Source organism: Mastomys coucha, unplaced genomic scaffold, assembly GCF_008632895.1.
Source record: "Mastomys coucha isolate ucsf_1 unplaced genomic scaffold, UCSF_Mcou_1 pScaffold2, whole genome shotgun sequence".
Lineage (NCBI taxonomy): Eukaryota > Metazoa > Chordata > Mammalia > Rodentia > Muridae > Mastomys > Mastomys coucha.
In genome coordinates this window covers 835648-857225 of record NW_022196902.1, presented here as the reverse complement: position 1 = coordinate 857225, position 21578 = coordinate 835648, and the positions used below count along the sequence as shown (strand labels likewise).

The following is a 21578-nucleotide window of genomic DNA, read 5'->3' as shown; positions in this document are numbered from 1 at the left end:
CTCAGAAATCCTCCTGCCTCTGCCTCCCAAGTGCTGGGATTAAAGGTGTGCGCCACCACCGCCCGGCCCGAGATTTTGTTTTCTTAACATGAAATCCTGACTACAGTTTTTCCTATGCCAGGTGGAATAAGCTTCTGGTTGAAAAAAAAAAAAATGTTAGTTATATAGAGAAGAATCCGCCACCCTATTGGAAAACATTTCATCAGACAAATACCTTTTCTATTAAAAAATATAGGACTTCTGTCAAATCGAATCTCTAAAGTTTTAAGTATAGAACACTTTAATCATGAAGTGTAGTACCAGTTTTACAAAGTCAATATTTAGTGCCTGAGTTCCATCAGTACAACTTGCCAATACCCGGTGCTAGGGACTGAATATGCGTGTTGCAGATTCTTATCTTGAAGCTCAGAAGTATAACTGCAGGCTTTCCTACCCACACATAAGTTCCCCCAAAATAACAACTCCAAGAGTTAACTATATTTATGAAAAAATGCTTGGACCATAAGCTTGGGTCTGTTCCCTGACTAGCTCATAAAGTAATTATTCCATTTATTCTATCCTAAGTCCACGTGGCTGGTTACCTGGTCCTCAGTTTCATGGTTGTGTCTCCTTCTGTGTCCAGGTGAATTGCCTGTCTGTGCCTGACTCAATTCTTGAATTCCTTTCTCTCTGCCAGATGTCCTGCCTTCCAATCCTGCCTCAGGGCATTGGCCAATCAGCTTTTTATTGACAGGTGAATGCTTTTACACAGTACACAAGAGACTCTCTACTCAGATGCCCAGTGTGATGGAGTACAGGGAGGAGGCTTCTGGAAAGTGACTTGGTCATGAGAATGGAGCTTTCATGACTTGGATCAATGCCCTGTAAGAAAAACTAGGACAACCAAGACCTGTCTATTTGCACTATGAGGGTCCAGCAAGAGTGTGCAACTTGCAAACCAGAAGAGTTAGTTCCTCACCTCCAGCAGCATTAAGCATCACCTTGATCTTGCACTCCAGAGCCTACAGAGTTATAAGAAACTAGTGTCTATTGTACAGCTCACCCAGTCTGTGATGTCTTAGCCATGGAGCCTGAATTTTTATTTCATTTATAGACTCCCTCTCTTCCCTTCTCTTTGGATTATCTGCAAACAAATCACACATAGCAACCATTTTTATCTACAGATACTTCAGCCCCCACCTATACAACCCTCTCTGTATACATCTAAGTATTTAAAAACATAATTGCAGTAGCTTCATGGTAGTTACATACTTAGTTGTTGGACTCTAATGTCACCAGACAGCCCTGCATTGTGTGCATTTCCTTGATTTGCAGCATGTTGGTTTTTATCTGTTTGCTTAACTCATTATTCAACACCTTTTCTCCACAGTACACTTGATCTACAACCCTCTTGAATGTGTAAGTTCTTACTCCTCTTCATCTCCCAACTTGATTTTAAGAACCTGGACCACTCACTGGGCCTTCTCATGTAGCTGTATTCTGGATCTTGATGATGATTGCATCTCTCTGGGACTGTAGCATCCATTCACTCTGTTCTCTTTCTCCAGTTCTTTGGTGCTTAGATGTAGAAATATTCTGAACTTTCAGTTCTGGATTCTGGTGAGAGTCTGTCCTTAGTGGGGCTGCAAGATTTCTCATTGCAGCATTTTGAGAAGTGGGTGATGCCTCATTCTAACCCCTTTCAGTATTTAATGCGTAAATGCAGTCATACCTTTTGTATGCAAATATAAAACTCATTTTGCACCCTTGATAAGTGAGGTATATCATTTATCATGAATAGGACTCAAGGACTGGGGATTGGTAACTTGTATTTGTCCTCAGGACCCACTATGGTGTAAAAAGAGAGCTGGTTTGCAGAAATTGTCCTTTGACCTCTGCAGGCACACCAAAGTATATACACTGTGGTACACACACACCCCTCTCAGAATAAATAAATAGGTGAAAATGTAATCATAGGATAGGCTAGAACTAAATACATAAATTACAATCTAATCTCTATATTTACTTTGCATAGAATAAAAATTAAAATATATAAAATGATATCATAGTCCACTCAGGTTAATATACCTAAGTACCACAGTCACTTGTGAGCAACAAGTGTACCACACATTCGTACCACACAGTTCTGAAGCCTGAGTCCAAGGAAGGTGCTTGCGTATTTGGTGTGTGATGAGGGCCTGTTTCCTGTTTCTTAGTCTGGATCATCAAGCTGGATCTCACTTGGCAGAAGAGGCAAGATACCTTCTGGGACTCTTTTATAGGGCACTAATCTCTTCACAGGGGCTTCACTTCATGATCCAACTGTCTCTCCCAAGCCTTTAGCACATTGATTGTTATAATCCAACATAAATATTCAAAACATACCAGTTCAAATTAGACTATGTAAAACAGATGAGTGGCCTATGCAATGTAGAAGTTTTACTTTTTAAAATTCAGTCAGTCCAGAGATGGGTAGCTTCTGGAACAGTGGTTCTCAATCTTCCTAATGCTGCAGCCCTTTTAATACAGTTTCTTATGTTGTAGTAACCCCCAATCACAATATTATTTCATTGCTACTTTGTAACTATTTTACTCCTGTTTGAAATCATAATGCAAATACCTTATATGCAGAATAGTCTTAGGCAGCTACTGTGAAAGGGTCATTTGACACCACTACTGTCTTTGTGTTCCCCAAAGACCCCCATTCCCCATCAGCCAGGGGTTGCACCCACAGGTTGAGAATGACCTGCTTGTGACATAATCATCAAGGAATCATATTTTCTAGTGCATGGCTTCTGCCTCCTGGTCCAGTGGCCACTGAAGTGACCATCCTTAATGGATAAAGGCATGTAATAAAAACCTGTCTCCCAGCTGAATCAGCATCTTTTCAGCAGCTGTTCCAGACCCTTAGCTGAGCAAGTTGCTGTGTTTATAGTCATTCATAGCTTCAGGAACACAGGACACATTAGACAGGTACTCTGCTCATTCATTGTGGTATCAGGCTCTGCCTCTCCTCTCAGGATGTCTGGGTACCACCAGTACAACGGCTTGGAGAAGACTAGGTGAAGTCTGGAATGAATGGGGTCCTCAGTCTGCTTTTTCCTTTTCAGGTGTCAGGTATCTGCTGCCTGCCAGGCCAGGAGCAGATGAAGCAGCAGAGTCCAGCATGAGCAGGATCCCAGTCTGATTAGGGGAGAGAAGGCCTTCTCCAAGAATCTTAGTATTATGGCTCTTTTAAACAGAGGCCTTCCCCGATGATCTTCAATGACATAGTGTAGGCTTATCTTTTTATATTTTTTTCAAAACCTACTTTATTTACTGTTCTTAAATGCTTGAACCTCCCTTCTAGCCCACTGACCAGAGGCAGGGAAGGAGGAAGGTTATTAGGAAAAGGTGGATCCGTTTAGAAGTAGTTACTTGGGGTGATTCCACTCTTCATTGTCAAGATACCACCAGTCTAGTTCAATAGCAAACACCAAACAGGAATCAGCAGCAGCCGCAGGATGCTGCAGAAACAGCAACGCTCTTGCTGATCAGGTACAAATCAGCCTCAGTGACCAGAATAAGCCAGAATACCATGAGAAGTTCTTTGGTGCATTTCTCTCTACGAAGTGAAGGTCAGTGGACATCAGTGAAGACCAGGGATGTGATGGTTTGTATATGCTTTGCCCAGGAAGTGGAACTATTAGGAGGTGTGGTCTTGTTGGAGTGGGTGTGTCACTGTGGGTGTGGGCTTTAAGACCTCATCCTAGCTGCCTGGAAGTCAGTATTCAGCTAGCAGCCTTCAGATGAAGATGTAGAATTCTCAGCTCCTCCTGCACCATGCCTACCTGGATGCTGTCATGTTCCTGCCTTGATAATAGACTGAATCTCTGAACCTGTAAGCCACCCCCAATTAAATGTTGTCCTTAGAAGAGAGTTGCCTTGGTCATGGTGTCTGTTCAGAGCAGTAAAATCCCAAGACAAGGGAAGACCAACAAAGAAGCAAAGTGTTGTTTGGCCTAACAATGCAAGAGCGTCCTCTCACTGTTTGTGGGTTCCGTTTATATTCTTTCTAAACAACAAGCCCTTTCAAGTGTTTGTTTTCAGCAAAACATCACATGCCCTCTCCCAAGACAGCTTCCACAGTAACACAACTGAGTTGTTAAAGACACCAGAAATTTCCACTTCAATGAAGCTCTCTGCAACGATTGTAGTTTGTTTGTATTTCTTTGCTGGGGATGAGTTTATTTGGGGTAAACCAAGGGTTATATAGTTTTGGGGGTGAGAATGTCCAGGGTGGAAAAAGGTCATTGGCTGTCAGCTAAGGTACTGAAATGTCTCATTATCGTGGAGAGAAGTTCCATGTTCTATGCTACATGACTGATTACTGTGACCACCTGATTGGGGTCTCTGGGTTACTGCTCTGAGGCAAGCCTGGAAACAGGGAGGGAGTTAGCCCCCATTCTTTCTGATCTCAGGATGAGATCCTAATCTTAATTTTTGAGATCTTTAGGGTTTGATTGTGTCCTACCTCGCCAGTTCTGTGCCAGTGCCCCACAATCCGTCACAATATTGAAAGAGTGATACAGAAAATTTAGACAACCACGGGTGATAAATGCCCATTATGTGTGATGTGGAATTAATAATGGTGCACTCCATTATTATGTGAACATGATTATCAAACTCTGGGAAAAAAGTGTTGATCCAGAAATGAAATCCAGAGACATGCACAAAAATGCAGAGACATCCTTGAGCATAGTGTTTGACAAACAAACAAAAAAACCCAGGCAAACATGAGAGTTCAAGCAAGGCGTATCCAAACAAAGGAATGATTGGGAGACCGTTTTTACGTCATTCCAGATGGGTGGGGGGAATGCAGGCTTAAGCCAAGTAAGGGGATAAGACACAAATGAACAGTGAAACAAAACAGGTGACTTTCAAGAGATGACCTTCGCAGACTCTTGCTTCTCTAAACATTTCTAGATGCTCCTTTTGTCCCACACAAACTAGAGCTTTGATGCACTTCTGTTCTCAAGTCCATGAAAGAACATGGTTTATGCATCTACTTTGTGGTTGCTTCCCTGTTATCTCTGTGGGGAAACTTGAATAAAAAGAAAAAACAATAGCAGAAAACAAAACAAAACAAAACAAACAACAACAAAACAATTAGTGGCTTACTTGACATCATACGTTCTTCTGGGCATATACTCATAGTCTGTGAAACTTGTTCCATCACTATACCATTTTATAGCTGGGTAAACTGAGGCATGAGGTGATTAAAGAAGTCACACTTTCAATAGCAATGTAGACCAGGATTTGGACTGGATGCTCCATACTGTACCTAATGGAGCAGTTGAATCACATGTCACCCTGGATAATCTGGGCAAATTGTGAAGGTAATCAAGGAGATGGGACATGGTCCAGATCTGTTTCATTATAAGTGATGACACTGGGGTAAGGTTTGCCAGTATTTTCACAGTTCAATGCAGACATGGTTCTGACCCTGGGTCAGCATCACTGCCAGGTACTTAGCCCAAGAAGTTTAAGACCCTAGACCTTCTGACAGCCCCTGGGAAAGGCTCTCTCCTATATGATCTGTACATTTCCGGCCCCCTGAGAAGACCCCTGAGAGTCAGACACACTGCCGTAAAGCACAGCATCCCTCCTGGAGTCTCCCAGCTCACTCACACACTCTGCATTTGGTGGAAGTATTAGTCAGGGTTCTCTAGAGTCACAGAACTTATGGTAGTCTCTATGTAGTAAAGGAATTTATTGATGACTTACAGTCTGTAGTCCAACTCCCGACAATCAACTCCCAACAATGGTCGGCAACAGCTGTGAATGGAAGTCCAAGGATCCAGCAGTTGCTCAGTCCCACAAGGCAAGCAGGCGAAGAAGAGAGAGAGAGAGAGAGAGAGAGAGAGAGAGAGAGAGAGCCTTCCTTCTTCCAGTGTCCTTATATAGGTCTCCAGCAAAAGGTGTGGCCCAGATTAAAGGCATGTGCCACCACACCTTTAATCCCAGATGATCTTGAACTCATAGATCTTCCTATTTTAATCTTCTGGAATTCATAGCCACTATGCCTCAAGATCTCCATGCCAAGATTGAGGTCGGAAACTTGTATCTCTCAGCCGCCAGATTAGGGACACAGGTGAGCCTTCTAACTCTAGATTGTAGTTCATTCCAGATAGAGTCAAGCTGACAACCAGGAATAGCCGCTACAGAGGACCACTTTCTGGATTTTCGCCAACTTCAGATTTTGTTGCAGTGTTATGTGTTTGGCCTGTTTTGCACTGAGCTGCACTGTCACATATTTCATTGATAAACAATTCTGGCTTACCTGTATGGCAGATTCCAACCTTGACAGAGAACAGAGCAGAGCAGAGGCCATTTTTCCTGCTTCATTTAGGAAGTTTGGTGGTTGGGCCCATCCCTCTGTTTCTACCATACTCCTTGCCCCCCGTCCAACTTCCTCTGTGTCCATGAATGTTCCCATCCTTGTTCCTGTATCCTTTTGGTTTAATGGGAAGACAGGGCCCAGCCTCCTTTAGTAGATAAAGAGAAGATGGAGAATGCTAAGATGGGAGAGGGGTCCTGACTGGCAGAGGTAGTGTTGGGCAGCCTCGAGGCTCCAAACTGGGATTACAGCAAGGGTAAGAAGGAAGGCTCCCAATTCAGTGGCAGAAGCCCTCCCCAGCTCCTCCTCCTCCTCGGCCCTCCTCTGTTTTCTGGAAGGTCTACACCAGAGATTCTCAACTTTCCTAATACTGTGACCCTTTAATTCAGCTCATGTTGCAATGACCCACAACCATGAAATTATTTCTTTACTACTTCATAACTGTAATTTAGCTGTTGTTATGGGTCACAATGAAAATACCCGGTATGCAGGATATCTGATATGCAAGCCCTGTGACAGGGTCCTTGGGACTCTCAAAGGTGTCATGGCCTATAAGTTGAGAAGCTCTGGTCTACATGGTCACCTCTGTCAACAGGTGCACTCTCCCGGAGCATGGCCTGCTTTAACCTACCCGGCGTACTCAGCCTCTGCCTGCTTGACTGGAATGAGCATGTGCCAGGACTTTTAGTGAATGCTAAAATGAACCAGAGTTTCTATTGCTTATGACACTGCTTCCACTCGAGATGGCTGAAATCACAGACATGCTACAGGAATGCTGGCTTCTCTCTAAACACACCAACTTTACCCCCATCACACCCCAAGGCAGTGATGCTTGGGGACACTTGAGCTTCTGATTTTCCTGGAGAGCTGTAAAAGTCATGTTCCCAGGCCTCACTGACAGCCTCTAACTCAGAGGAGCTGGGCGTCTGAATCTTAACATGTGTCCCCAGGGACTTAGGACAGGTAGCCAGTGGGACTCCATTCCAGCATGATCTGAGCAGCACCTTTCCATCTTTCTTCAAACCCCGTGGCACCGTGCCTGCCAAACCATAGGCGTGGCTTTGCTGTAGCATGCACCCTGTGCATAGACAGACAGCTGTGGATCCCAGAAGACAGTCAGAGTTTGCTGCAAAACAGTCTGTGAGGAGACAATCCCGTTGCTTCCCACATGGTATAAAACCTGGGATACCCGCAAGTCAACCGAAATGTGGTTTCCTGCACAGAACTATCACCGAATGCCCTGAAATGAGCTTCCCAGTGTCATTTCCCATATAAAAAACTATTAAGCTAATAAGACTTGTTTTCCTGTGAGAACACATTGGGAAAAGGAGTGTTTCTGTCCCATCTTAACATTCGTTACCAAAATTAATAGGCCTTCTTCCTTGAGTCCTCTCTGCAGCTCTCAGCTATTAAATAGCTGTTTGATTTACTATAGCCCCTAATGACTCCCTCATTCTTCAGCGGTTCTTAATCAGCCAACACCTGCATTTGTCTGCAGTCAAGGTGCTCTTAACAGATTGGCCTGCAGGATGCTTATGATAGACATTTTATGAGGTTGTCATCTTTACATTTTTCTTTGTCATGCAAAATACTCTTTTTTTATTACCTGTACTTGCTTTCATAGGATGATTAAAGTATTACAGGCAATGCCTTCGACTGAGTCCACATTTCCTAACAATGCTTTATGATTAGGCCTAGATCCTGCTGTGCCTAACAAACTTCCAGAAGATATCAGTGCACTTTGATGGTGTAGGCTTTAGCTTTGATTCCTAAATGTTGTTTCATGTTCCAAGACATGTAGGGTATTTTCCCCCTTTTCCGTATTTTTTTAAAAAATTAATTAATACAAAGCACAGCAGTTCATACCTATAAATCCCAGCTTAAGACGCTGAGACAAAGCCGGGCGGTGATGGCACATGCCTTTAATCCTAGCACTTGGGAGGCAGAGGCAGGCGGATTTCTGAGTTTGAGGCCAGCCTAGTCTACAGAGGGAGTTCCAGGACAGCCAGGGCTACACAGAGAAACCCTGTCTTGGAAGAAAGAAAGAAAGAAAGAAAGAAAGAAAGAAAGAAAGAAAGAAAGAAAGAAAGAAAGAAAGAAAGAAAAGATGCTGAGACAAGAGAGTTGATGTGAATTCAAGGGCAGCTTGAGCTATGTAACAAGTCTAGTCTACCTTGGACTATACAAGGAGACTTGATTTAATGACAAACCTAAGTACTGTTCTTAATTTTCCTTTTTCACTTTCTATAAGATATCTTTGTAGTTATACCAGATCTTTTCTGGCTCCTGGTGTAATTGTTCCTGTTCTCTAGGCTTTTCCAGCCTGGCCAAAGAAAGTGTTAAAGTTAGCTCAGCTACGCAAGCCTTCCTCCGTCTCAGTGTATGCAGGGTAAGAATGTGTGTATTACGTTGCTTCTGGTGTCTGGAGTAGAAACTTAAAAGAGTTTTTTGGAAAGCCATTTGGATGGTATTTTGCTAGGGCAAACATGTGAAGGAATGTTTAGCTGAAGTCGACACAGGGAAAAAGGATGTTCTACTCAAGCAAGCACATGAAAGGACACATGACGAAAGATGTTTCAATATCAACACACATATATTGGTCCACCTTACATTGTGTAGTTGAGCTCCATTTACTGGAACTCCATAGAGAGAAAGGCACCAAAAAACCTCTGGTGGTGTGCTGTGGCTTCTTGCTGCTTCCGCAGACTCGGGATGATTGGCAGAGAGATGTCAGTTGAGACACACTTATTTCTGAGACAAGACATGTTCTGAGGCAAGACCCCTAGAGGACACGTGATGTTTGGAGGGAGAATAAAAAGGACTCGATAGACAGTAATGGAGGCTGAGCTTGGCTTGCTCATAGAATTAGCTGTGCAATGCTTGTTGGTCTCACTTCTTCGCTGATCTTTGCTTCACTGAGAGAGAGGCATATCTGAGAACTCTACCTGTTGTTCCTGTTGGCCCTGGTCCCTCCCGCTGACTCCTGCTGAGGCTGAGGCCTGGCTGGCTCTGTTAGGTCTTGTCACCTTTGCTGCTATCCCAGTACTACCAAACTGATACATCCATGAAGTGTTTGTGAGTGGATTGAGCTGCCACTGCTGACCTATGAACTAAACTGCCGATTTCCAGAGAATACAGACAGGAGTTGCTCCAAAGAACCATTTCTAAACAGTCCACTTCCCCCATATCTTTTCTTTTCCACTACCTTTGGTGGGTGGTGGGATAAAAGGGGAAGTTAAAGTATTTAAGAACCATTATTAAAAGTAAATTTTGAAAAAATTAAAGTTACAAGTGTCTAGGGCTGTAAACACACACAGGAACACACATGCACACACACTTATGAAAATGTGTGTATTTGCATGTATAGCTGCATCTATCTGTTTATCTGCCTATCTATTTATCTATCTGTCTATCTGCCTATCTATCTATCTATCTATCTGTCTGTCTGTCAATCTATCTATCTATATATCTATCTATCTACCTATCTATCGATAGTTTTTCTAGGCAAGTATTGTCTTGATGGAATATCGTTTATTGTTTCTTCCTTTGGCTCGGTTACCCAACGCCAACCATATTCCCAGATATTAAATGGAAAATTTGAGAAATTGGTGATTGTACATCACAAAGTATAGAGAAATAAAAGTTTTTTCTGTTCTGCCTGAGACAGAGTATTCACACTGTGTGTACTACCCACTAGTCAGTGATTTCATTGTTGTGTTTATTACTGTATTGACTGTCTTAGAATCAAAGGGATCAAAACTCCCTTACATAATAGCAGATTATGTCACTATGGAAACAGCCATGCATAGTAGCAAAACATACCACCATATCTCATCATTTACCTCGTCAAATAGGAGTCCTGTCATCTCAAATCAGTTATCACAAGAGAGGACGGCATCTCAAGGTGCCACACGCACACAGACGTCTCATGGTCTATTGTAATAATTGCTTTATCTTTTTTTACTCTTGTTTATTTCTTAGTGTGCCTAATTTATATACCACCCTCATTACAGGAGGAGTTCATCTATAGGAAAAGCTTGCTATACATAGAACTCAGTACAGTATGCAGTTCCATGCATCCACAGAAGTTGTTGGAACATATTTCTGTAGTCAAGTGCCATGGTCGTTGTAAGGGACTAGACTCAAGTATTTTCAAAATTGTTTCTCATGGCATTTATTCCGCAAGTGTTTTTCTTGATGTTTTCTGTGTGCGTGTTTTATCTTTGGTGATGAAATCAGTAATTTATTGTCATTACTCTTCAAAATATATTTTATTTTTTATGGCTTTGGTATCAGCAGAGCTTTCTTACTAGGGTGTTCCTAGGTAATTTCCAGCCATCAAATTAAAATACCTGAGTTTGAACTAGCTTCAGGAGGACAGGCAGTTTTAAAGCCTTGTATTTATTAGCATAATGTTGTTAAAAGTAAAAGCTGCTGGCAGATCTTCACTGACAGAATTTATTGGAGCAAAACATGATTCATGAATCGGGCAGCACTCAGAACTGGAAGAGGTTCAGAGAGCCCCGCCACGCAACGTAGGCAGTGTACTTACTATCCAGCGTGAGGAAGTAAAGTGCAGAGAGAAGGTGGCTCTTTAAACCTGGGTTTCTTGCTTTATATGGGCATGGTCTGATCAGATGCTAGCTTGTGACTAGCTGAGACCCAAACCTTCATATCAAAAATGAGACTCCTAGGTTTCCTCTACCTTCAAATTAACCAAATGAGGATGCCGTTACATAGGTTCATTACATAGGTCATCAAAAGACTGAGGCAGCCTGAGGTTCAAGGCCTCGGCTTATAAACCTGGCTGCCTCGACCTTACAAGCAATTGCAAGGTATCCTTCCATACCATTTGAGAGTGGCAATGGCCTGCCTGCCTCATTGGGCTTATGAGAGAAGCAAGTACTGCCAATCAGGTTTACCATGTACCAGGCACTCAGTGAAGCTCAAGTCACACCCACTCCAGAAGGACCAACAGTTCCCCCCCACCCCTTTGCCGCCCCCGATTCCTCATATGTCTCTCTGGGATCCCTCCCTTTGCTTATTATTTAGACCATCAGATGCTAAATGATGAAGAATGTGTTTAGTGTTCAGTGTTTTGTGCCTGATACTGGCCTGTAGAAGAGGACATGCGTGCATAAGTCTAGTGGTTTGAGACACTGTGAGAGAGATTCTGCTAACTTCGGGGCTCTAGCTTTATACTCAAATATCCCTCCATACTTTTGCCACATGTAGGCCCAGGGATGCTCCAGGAACCTTTTACCTAACCTTTCCTGATTATTTCTCAGGATAAAGGAGAAAAATGCAGGGCTGGGCTTCAGCATACTACCCGTCCTTGCACAGGCCCGTAATGAGATTTCTTGGCCATTTAAAAAATGTAACTCATGGGGCTGGAAAGATGGCTCAGTGGTTAGGAGCGCTGACTGCCCTTCCAGAGGTTCTAAGTGCAATTCCCAGCAACCACAAGGTGGCTCACAACCACCTGTAATGGGATTCTACGCCCTCTTCTGGTGTGTGTCTGAAGACATCTATAGTGTATTCATATACATAAAAGAAATGATCTTTAAAAAAACTGTAACTCAATTTTCTTTGTTGGTCTGCTCTTTTGAAAGAAAGCTACATGTTATTAAATTTAAAAAACAGGGATGAGAACTATATCTGGATTATTTTTACTAAACCACCGTCTATATGTCAGCTGGGTTTCTATTAGATGTGGCAAATTGACCCACACCAGAGCAAGCCACAACTAGCCAGTGAGTCTCTTTGCTTGGTAAGCTGTTCTTACTAAGCATATCTGATGTCGGAGATAGATGACTACAGCGTTAATTAGGTGTTGAAACTTGCAGAAGTCTCTGGGGGCATTCCCTTGATAGTACACAAGACAAGTCTATTAATTATTTCTAACAAGGAATGATTAAGTAACATCAGTTCATAGCCAAGTGCAAGTGAAGCCAGGCAGGCAGTGTGAAGACCCTCTCTGGTCAGAACATCATTCTTTTTTCTAATAGGGGAATGATCCATGAAGACAAAGCCACCCCCATGAGGGAGCCTGAAGAGTATTGGGGAAGACTAAATTCTTACAGATGAGGGAATCGAGGATGATATAATGCCTGCTCTGTACAGACCATAAGGCCAGGTGATAGATGGAGGAGGCTGAAGAGCTGGAGAATATGCGAACCTTTGCATCCTGCACAAAGCAGAGCTGCTTCTAGGTGGTTGTGCATGTTGCTCATTTATGCTGTCTTGTGGCAGTGTTGGGATGGTTTCTCCAGGCTGCCACTCTAAAGCTGCAAAATGCTTCCTCTCCGGGGTCCCTCAGTACCCAGTGTTTTGCTAGGAATAAGGTTTGGGTAGGCTTAAGCATTACACCGCCTTGGTCTGGCTTTGGAACACAAACATCTGTCATAAGGACCTGCTGAGTCCTACAGTGCTCCAGACATCTGCCCTGAGAAACAGCTTCAGGTCAGGGAGGTGTGAAGGGGAAGAGAGAGAAGGGATTCATTTGGAAAAGTCCACTGTGGGGAAGTGAGGTAAACATGTCCCTGGTAACTTCCTCTTTTGTTTAAGAGTTTATTTAGGTACTAGGAGATAATTGCTTTTTTTTTTTCCTTTTGGTTTTATTTTGTTTTGCTTTGCTTTTTGCTTTTCAAGACAGTTTCTCTGTGTAGCTCCGGCTGTTCTGAAACTCTGTAGAGCAGGCTGGCCTTGAACTCAGAGATTCACCTGCCTTTGCCTTCTGAGTACTGGGATTAAAGGTGCATGCCTCCATTGCCAGCTTGCTCTCTCTCTCTCTCTCTCTCTCTCTCTCTCTCTCTCTCTCTCTCTCTCTCTCTCTCCCTCCCTCTCTCCCTCTCTCCCTCTCTCCCTCTCTTTCTATCTCTTCCCCTCCCTTCCCTTTCTTCTTTCTTCCTTCCTTTTTTTCTTTCTTTCTTTTTTTTATTTGCTTATTTAATGTTTCTTTTTTTGTTGGTTTTTGTTGTTATTGTTGTTTTGTTTTGAGACAGTCTCTCTACATATCTCTGGCTCTCATGGAACTCACTCCATGGACCAGGCTGGCCTCAAGCGTAAAGAAATCAGCCTGCCTCCCCATTTCTCAAGTGCTGGGATTAATCCCATGCACCAGTATGCCCAACTTCTCCTACTGAGTTTTTCTCTTGAGGTTTGCATGTTAGGGTTTTTACCTGCACAGGACTAGACAATGTGTGGCCTTTCATATCTGGTTTCTGTTTTCCATTTTCTGTTACTAAGCAGAATCCTGTCAAGGTCACCCATACTGTAGCAAGTGGCTTAGGCAGAAAAAACAGGATTCTACCAAATAGACATGCTGCCTCTTGGCACCTGTTTCTCATTCAGTAAGCATTTGAGTCGTCTCCAGTTCCTGGCTATCTACCCGTACCAGGTCACATGTACCAGCATTATGATAAGGTTTAGGGTCTTGGCATTCTTGCCAATATTTCTTACTTTATTCCACGTCTTAGGTCGGTCACCTGCTAGGTATAAAGTGGCACTGCCTTCCAGGGAACCTTCTCAGAGAGTGTTTGAGTTTGTATTTCTACTGTTGGTACGTTCTATATTTCTGGAATCTCAGCAAAACCCCAGTGCCTCTGCCTCTCATTCCTAGTTGCAGCTCTATGTCTAGCTCTTTGAATAAGCTAGACATAGGTTATCTTACAGCCGACACTGTCTTTCCCTATGTGGCTTGGTTTGCTGAATATGTTACCCACACCTGGGCAGAATGCAGCTGCTCGCTTACAAACAGAGACTGGTCATCAGGGTGCAGTCCGGGATTTCGTCCCTCACACCTTTTCTGCAACTGTTGTTGTTGTTCAAGGCATGACCTAAGCAACTCTCAACTGAACTTGGTCTCTCTAGGGCCAGTAAATTGTTCTAGTTTCAGCTGGGCCCTAACTCTGTGGACAGAAAAATGTCCTGTCCCTCATGTATAAGTAATATTAGTAACAGTAAAACCCCACTGTTATTTATCTTACTGTGTGTGTGTGTGTGTGTGTGTGTGTGTTATGTGTGTGCAGAGGCAAAGCCCTACTGTTCTCTTCTATCACCTTGTACCTTATTACTGCAAGACGGGACCTCTCCTTGAACCTGGAGCAAGCTCCACTGATCCTCCTGTCTAAGTCTCTACCCCTCAGCGTTAGAGTTACAAGTGCCTAGAGCCATGCCTGGCTCTGTACAGGGTGCTGGGGATTTGAACTCAGGTCCTCCGGCTTTTGCAGCAAATACTCTCACCTGCCGAGCTATCTACCCTGCCCTTCCTTGTGGTATTTTAGTGATGACGTAAAATGAACATCACAAAGCAAGTAGTCTAAGACATGACAACTTAAATTATTTATAAAATAGAAGTTAATTTTGTATGTTGTCCTTCAGTGCTTTGCTCAAATACTCTTTCTTGTAGAAGATAGGGACAGTGAGCTACAGTGGTCCACAGGTGTAGTCAGCTTGATGTTGCAACTCCCATGACTTAAGATTTTGTTTTTGCATTTTAAAATAATTTTGATTTAAAAAAATGTGTAGAAGTGTGTGAATATGTGCACAGGAATTCAAGTCCACACTTGAGGAGTTCAGAAGAGGACAACTTGGATCCTTGGGAGCTGAGATTACAGGTGGTTGTGAGCTGCTAGTGTGCTCTGTGAACTAAACCAAAGTGCTCTGGAAACATGGCAAGGCTCCTTAACTGGGGAGCCATCTCTTCAGCTCCTTTCATTTTATCATTTTATTTATTTTTTAAAGAGGAAAACCAAACCATGAAAGACAGTGTGACATAATGTTTGTAGGTTCTAAGGTTTAACATACTTTCTAGAAGGTTCTTTACAGTAAAAGTTCACCAACTTTGGTTGTGAGACCTTCTCCATTTTTTCCCGTTCCCACTCTGCCCAGCCCCACCACAGGGGCTGATTCTGTACACAGGCTCCCTCTCAACTCATACTGGATCTCCCTGGATCTTTCCCACCAATAAATCTCCCGGTGCTCCATAGGAAGTTAGTACCACTCCGGGGTGAAGGGGGACCAAGGTAGGAAGGCCTCTAAAGAACAGTACTGCCTAAGTCCTATGGAGGGTGTGATGGCATCTTCTTAGGCCATCTTCTGTGTTGAGCAATGTCTGTGTCCAGCTTTATCCTGAAGTCTGTAAGTATGGAAGGGCATGGTATATTTTCTCTGAGCCATGTCGATGGAATGTCCATGGTGAGTATTGTGTGTGGGAGTGTGTGTAGGAGCATATTCTGTATATGTGTATATACATGAGTTCCTACACATGCACACACTCATGCATTCATGTACAGTAGTCTAAAGGTTGAAATTAGGTGTCTTCCTGTATAGAATTTCTACCTTATATTTTGAAATAATTTCTCTCATTGAACTTGAAGCTAGACTGGCTAGTCAGGAAAGACCCTGGGATCCTCCTATCCTGCCCTTAGTCCAACACTGGAGTTACAAACATCAGCCTTGAAGCCCACCTTTTCATGTAGGCACTGGGAATCCCATCTTAGGGCCCCAGAATTGTACAAGAAACAACCTTACCCACAGGGCCTTCTCCTGAGCTCTTCGGATGCACATAAGCTCAGACACTCTCAGCTTCTCTCTTGAGAGGGAGCTTGGCCTAGCTATAAGCCGCCCAGTCAGTAGTTTATTTGCTACTCCTAGCAAGATAGTATTATTGCCGTGCTTTCAGCCACACACTACAGGATTCCCACACAGGCTGCACTAAGAGGCAGCTAGCTACATTTGTATTTGCATGCTTGTGACAGAAGCGACCATGATTCTGCCTGCTTGATCCTGTTACTTTAGGGCATTTTCAATGAAATTCTCTGCTTGTTTTTCAAATAATCAGGTTTGTGTTGGATTTCTCAAGCAGAAATGGATGCTTTGTCTCCACACTTGAGCTTTAGCCTAAGGTTGATGGAATTAGCTGTGCAAAAACATTGTTTCTGTAAGCTCTCTCTCTTTCTCCCTCTCTCTCTCTCTCTCTCTCTCTCTCTCTCTCTCTCTCTCTCTCTCACACACACACACACACACACACATACACACACACACACAGGGGAGGGTGGTGCAGGGAGGGTGATGAGAAACAATGAGATTGAGAATGAGATTGTTTTTTGTCCAAGGAATTAACAATGCAGTTAAAGGATTTGCAACTAGTAATGATGCTTAAAATGTCTACCAAAAAAGAAATCAAAGAGAAAAAGAAATCATTTGAGTGTAGAGTAGGTTTCTTTCCCAAGCCACCAGTCAGTGGAGTAGGTGAGATGATGTCCCAGTCATGTTTTTAAGCAGTTGCTGCTGGTGCTCATTTTTAGTTAACATTAAACTTCTGAAACTTCAAAGGGCTGGACTATAAATTCATGAAAAATAGTGTTGCATTTCCAGCCTGTGATCCCCTGGGTAAGGTTGTACTTCATGATGGAGGATGAACATAATTTAGCTTGGGAAAAGCTCACAGAGTGGGGTTGAAACTTGCTTACTGACTCCAGGTGCAAGCAATAGGGAGCTTTTATAGCCAGGGCTCTTACATTAAAGCTGGGAGAGAGGGAGACAAGGTTGGAAGGATTCTCTAGCTATCATTTGAGCACCTAAGTTTTTTGTTTTGAGTAGACCTTATTCATCCTCAGAAGAGAGTCTTTACCATAACTGAGTTGGTCTCCATTGCTGCACAAGTTGGGTTGACTAGTTGCCCAGGAGGGTGTATGACCTTTCTCTATTGCTGAGTTGACCAAATCAAATTATAGAAGAATTCATTAGGGGCTTAGAGTCCATGACAAATAGGGCATGGAGCATGGTAGCCGGTAGATAGACATGGTACTGGAGACAGAGAGACAGAGAGAGACTAAGAATGGCATGAGCTTTTGAGACTTCAAAGCTGGTCCCCAGTGATAAACAACTTTCAACAAGGCCACACCTCCTAATCCTTCTCAAACTGGTCCACCAAATGGGGATCCATGTATTTGAATATATGAGCCTATGGGGGCCATTCTCATTCAAACCATCTCAATGTACATTTGTTACTGAAGTTTATTCTTTATCTAGTTACCACTGACTTCAATTCTATTCCATTGATCAACCTGTCTGTTTTTATGCCAGGTCCACCTGGGGCACAGCCAGCAGAGACCCATGACACCTATGTCCATTTTAAATAATAAACAAACATTTAAAATGCAAAGAAAAAGGTATGCATTTGCATTAAGCTAAAAGCCATGGCATAATTGAATGTCCTAGCCTCTAACACCTAAGATTGCCTCTTAAAACTATAGTTCCTCCTTACATTTTAACTTTTCCTGTTTTATCTCATCTATCCATCCTAATGTGAGCTCTTCTGACAAAGGTTTCTTGTTGTTGCTTAGTCAGATCAAACCCCTCACTAATTGTGGGCAACAGAAATTTTATATGTGCCCTGTGGCTTGGGGCTCTCTTGACCCAGGACAGTTAACTGCTCTGAAATTGACATCTTCTTTGCCTATTAGTGAAGCCCCATTGGAATGGCAAACATTTGTGTGAGTTTTATGCAAATATTTCTTTCAAATAATGATTTATTTTATTTGATAAATCACTTTGATAGCCTTACTAGGCCTTGCTATAGGGAGAGACCTTTCCTTTGACTTGGAGATTTCTGGGGAGAAAAAAAATCTGTTTACTCAGGACCAAGTAACCAAGGAGAATGAGTGCAGGGGGGGGGGGAGGAGGGAGGGAGAGAGAGAAAGAGAGGGGGAAGGGAAGGAGGGAGAGAGTGGGAGAAAGATTCTGCTTGATCAGATCCCCATTTGTGTGATCAGGTCTAGATTCTATGGCATACCAGCTCAAGGAAAAAAAAAAAGATGCAGGTGTTAAAAGCTCCCAACATGTAGGCTGTGTGACATTTTTCTGTTGGAGAACAATTTAAATATCTTATTACCATCTCTGGCTAAGAATATCGTATGAATTCTGGATTCACATCTGAAGCTAACATTGTGGTTCAAGATTGCCTGGTTGCTAATTCTCTACTTCATTTCATTGTGTGGGGGTGATGTCATTTTATATAAAGGAGAAAATGTATGCCGTCTTTGCCCTTCTCCAGCTGTCAACACACCTGTGCTAGGGCAAGTGACTGTACTAGTCAGGTTTCTATTCCTGCACAAAACATTATGACCAGGGAGCAAGTTGGGGAGGAAAGGGTTTATTCAGCTACTAACTTCCACATCACTGTTTATCACCAAAGGAAGTCAGGATTGGAACTCAAGCAGGTCAGGAAGTGGGAGCTGATCCAGAGGCCATGGAGGGATATTGCTTACAGGCTTGCTTCCCCTGGCTTGCTCAGTTTGCTCTCTTATAGAACCTAAGTCTATAAGCCCAGCGATGGCACCACCTACAATGGGAACTCCCTCCCTTGATCACTCCTTTTGAAAATGCCTTACAGCTGAATCTCATGGATGCATTTCCTCAAGGGAGGCTCCTTTCTCTGTAATGACTCCAGCTTGTGTCAAGTGGACACACAAAACCAGCCAGTCCAGGGTCAGTATAGGTGTACATGCAGGAGCTAGCAAATGGACCCTTGCTGAGGGTTTACAGACCTTCCAGGGACTCCTCCTTCCTTTCTTCATTTTCTATAGATAAGAAATGGGGTTTCCCTGAATGGTTGTTTGAAGAACCAAGAGAAGGGTCCCTTTGAGTTCAGGGTATCACCAACATCGTTGGATATTTTGTCCTTTGTGCATTCTCTCATTGCATTGTCTCTTCTTCTTTATTGGAAACTTGACTTTGTTCATGTTTTATCCTAAGGGAAAGGACTCCTACCCTCCGCAGCCGATCAACAATCCGTTGATCAGGGTAGCCCTGTAGATCTTGCCAGTTATTAAGGATGAGTGAATAGGTAAATTCAACAATCCGTTGATCATGGGAACCCTGTAGATCTTGCCAGTTATTAAGGATGAGTGAGTAGGTAAGTTTAGAGTTGATTAATCTTGTGTTGCCAGTTCTTTAGATGAACACTCCTTAAGTGATGACTGTGTCCACACGCACAGTTCGGAAGGAATCCAACCCGAAGTTTAAAGCAGAGACAAGAAGCATGCGGTCCATTAAGTGAGAGGCCAGGCTTAGTCCTGGCTTCAGTGACCTGGAATCTATCTACGTGCCTTAGCAAAAGCACTTTGTAAAGAAGTCCCTACTGTGACTCCAAGGCCTATTTCGATGCCGTGCTCCCCATGAATCCTCTCCCCGGTTCCCATCCCTGCTCTGATGGCTATAGGTTATATTCACATCTCTAGATCACGGGGTATGAGAGGAAGTGTTGCCAGTGTGCATGTTCGTGTCTTTAGTTAAACTGTGATTTCGTGCGGGGCAGGAGACTTCTTGTAACTCTGTACATTCATTCAGTGATTTATTATGTGGTAGCTATTGAGCTGAGTTGTAAAAAAAATCACAAGAGGAAGGAAGCAGATGTGGCTACTGGAGCCATAGGATCTACAGCCCTGTTGGAGACAGTAAACAGTAAAATAATTACAATTCGGTTAACTGCTTGTTATTAACCAAGTGACTGGCATTTAGCAAGAGCTCAATGCCTTTTTTTTTTTTTTTGCATTTGATCACAGAATTCTCAGTATTTTCTGTTGTCTCTTTGGGAGGCTGGCCCAACTTCCCATGGTTGTTGGCTCCAGAAGCATGAAGAGTCAGGTCCCCAGCATACAAGTTCTTTTCTTTTCTTTTTGTTTCTCTTCTTTTCTTTTTCTTTTCTCTCCCTTTCCTTTCCTTTCCTATCCTTTTCTTTTCCTTTCTTTCTTTCTTTCTTTCTTTTTTTTTTTTTTTGAAGCTCTGTTTGTTGTGTACTTAATTAATTCCTCATCAGTCAACGGAAGCCATATGGCTAAGCTCAGGGCCCATGGAGAAGTAGGTGATGCTATACCCACTGGAGGAGGCATGATTAGCTAGAAGCCATTCCCCTGCCAATCTGCCACACTATTTTAAAATGTGGGTTATGTTATAAAAACTTTAAGGTTAGCTAAGGAATTTAAGCAATGATCAGTTGAATCCAAGAATAAGTTCCTGGCTGCAAATTCACACTCAAGAAACTAAAATGTAATTGAGACATTTTCATGGAAAATGATGGTGTGGTTCACAAAAAGCAATGTCAAGTTTTACTATCTTTACCAAGTGCTTTGGTGGCAGAGAAAAGCAACAGCGGCCAAGGATTCTCAAAGCTGTTCCCCCAGCTTTGTGTTCTTAACAGTCAGGGCAGATTTTTTTCTTGTGAAAGAATGACTTCCAACTTCCAGAGGAGGTGATTCTGAATTAAGTAGTTGTCCTTGTCAACAATACCTGATATAAATTATGGAACCAATCAATAACCGATACTTCTCTATTTCCTTATAGTAAGGGAGTTTTCAGATTGTGCTTAGAGAATATGTCTGTAACTAGATAGAAGACCACAGTAAAGAGACGAAAATTTCCAACAAAGCCTGAGGAGTAGACTTAAATTACAGGAGTCCTTATGAACAAAGGCATCTCCTTAGGTCAATTTGACTTGAAGATGCATGGGATTAAGAGATGCATTAAAGATCTCAATAGAGCCAGACCAAGTGTGTGAGTCTAGTAGTAAGATCATCTGACCAAATGCATTTTCATAGTCACATATTTTGATCCAAAAGTTAATGCAAAGAACCAAAAATTGAACAGCTCCATGTGAGGACCCTGAGTCTTCCTCCATCAACACTAGGAAATCTGAGCTCTCATTCCCAGAAGTTTTGTCTTGTGAGAACTTTTGTGTGATCAAACATACAGCATAAGAAAGCATCAGACGTGGCTAGAATCCAGACTGACTGCGGTAGTGGCACTCACGTGACTTTGAGACCATCAGCCCATCCAACACACAGGCAAGATGCAGCATGATGGGCTGGCACACAGCTGCGCAACTCTGCTGGCTTCCTCCTTGTGCTACTGATAGTACAAACCACGAAGGTTTGAAGGGCTGAGAAGAGTGAGGAGTGGAGCCAAGCACAGTCATAGCAGGGCCCCTAGATACATACAAAAGCAAGACTAAGTCCCCAGAATCATTTGGGGATATTCCTCCTAGAAGACTTGGCCTCTCCTCTTTTACACTGCCCTTCGTGCCTTATAAGTGTGGTATATGAACTTTCTTGTCCTTACTACTTCATAGGCACGCTTTCTTTTGACTGAGCTGTCTGAACTTTTATAATTATAACCTTTTTGCTAATTAGATACCATTTTTAGGGGATTTCTTTTT

General features: G+C 42.8%; 1 protein-coding gene across 1 annotated transcript in view; it reads left to right on the top strand.

Moving 5' to 3' along the window:
• The window catches only part of Ust (uronyl 2-sulfotransferase), a 298281-nt gene that overhangs the window by 154753 nt on the left and 121950 nt on the right, over positions 1–21578 (top strand). The window lies entirely within an intron of this gene.